The 1,136-nt window shown below is 57.1% G+C and overlaps 1 long non-coding RNA gene across 1 annotated transcript; it reads right to left on the bottom strand.

Annotated features, from left to right (window-relative positions):
- Positions 1–23: 23 nt before the first annotated feature.
- LOC113489029 lies at positions 24–573 on the bottom strand. The gene is made up of 3 exons (XR_003400003.1): positions 545–573; positions 157–241; positions 24–53 (listed from the first exon to the last, which is right to left on the bottom strand). It is a non-coding gene; the product is annotated as an uncharacterized LOC113489029 (long non-coding RNA).
- Between the last annotated feature and the right edge of the window lie 563 nt (positions 574–1,136).

Genomic DNA, 1,136 nt, shown 5'->3' with positions numbered 1-1,136 from the left:
TTTGCCTGGCACTGAACCAAAGCCTTGATGGTCTCAGAAGTTAACGTCACCGGCTAGAAAAGAGAACAAAGGCCAAGTGGGAGAAACTCCTCTGATGGTCCATGCTAGAAAGCAGAGTCACTCCCTTGACCCAGCTGCAACAACAAAGACACTTACAGATCCACTGAGGCCCAAGACTTGCACGAGTAGACCAATCGAGGGCAACGGGATCACCCGCATTTCCGGGACTCTGCTCCTTTGCCTGTGAACAGGGAAAGAAGAGCTCTGTATCACTGAACCCGGCTTTGCTCTCTCCCCTGCCAGCCCCTCCAGCACCATTTACATCAGAAGAAATCCAGACACAAAAGGAGCAAATGGTGGCAGCAGGATCAGCTTGGTGTTACTTTACCAACGCAAGGCTGAGCAACTCGGCCAGCGCTGCCCCGCAGCTGCCCCAGCAGTGGGGGTACCTCTCCCCCAGCTCTCGAGTTGCCTTTCAGCTCAGCTGGAGCATCCCACCGATGGCCACGCTGGCTCAGGGGTTTGCTACTGCAGCGGGAGTCACCTGAGGATGGTGTCCAGCCAAAACTCTTTTCTCTGTCGGGATCTGTAGAGACAGGAGAACCAGTATCACACCCCGCTGCCACCAACCAGGGGTCAGGCTGTTTCCCCCACACACAGTGGGAAAACCCAGACCTCTGGCGTCAGGTTCGCTTCTCAAGGTGCAAAGCAGTTTTCTAGCAGAAGCAGAAGGCATCAGGCTGATGCCCCTGCTTCCCCTCACTCCTGAGGGCCCCTCTCTGCAGCTCCAGTCCCAGCAGCTGGAGCACACGGACAGCAGGGCTGTTCCTCCCCAGAGCAGCCGCGAGCGGGGCGGGAGGCAGGGACCAGGGCCTCAGGCCACTCTGACACGGGCAGGACTTGGCCAAAAAGCAGCTCTCCCCTTGTTCTTGGGCCTTAAGCCAAAAAGAGCCTCCCACTGCACTCAGGAGCTTAGGGACTGACAGTGGCTGAGCAAGGGGAGGAGGAAAAAGCAAGTCTTTCTGCTCTCCTGGACAGATGGAGAATGGAGAAGGTCAAAGCCAAGGAGGCTCTGCTCCTCATCGAGCTGTCTCTCTCCAGGAGCCCCTTGTGATCCTGCAACTCTGCAGCCTTTG

Source organism: Athene cunicularia (genome assembly GCF_003259725.1).
Source record: "Athene cunicularia isolate RWA chromosome 26 unlocalized genomic scaffold, athCun1 chr26_part2, whole genome shotgun sequence".
Taxonomy (NCBI): Eukaryota; Metazoa; Chordata; class Aves; order Strigiformes; family Strigidae; genus Athene; species Athene cunicularia.
The sequence above is the reverse complement of the archived record's forward strand: the minus strand, read 5'-3'. Positions and strand labels throughout refer to the sequence as shown.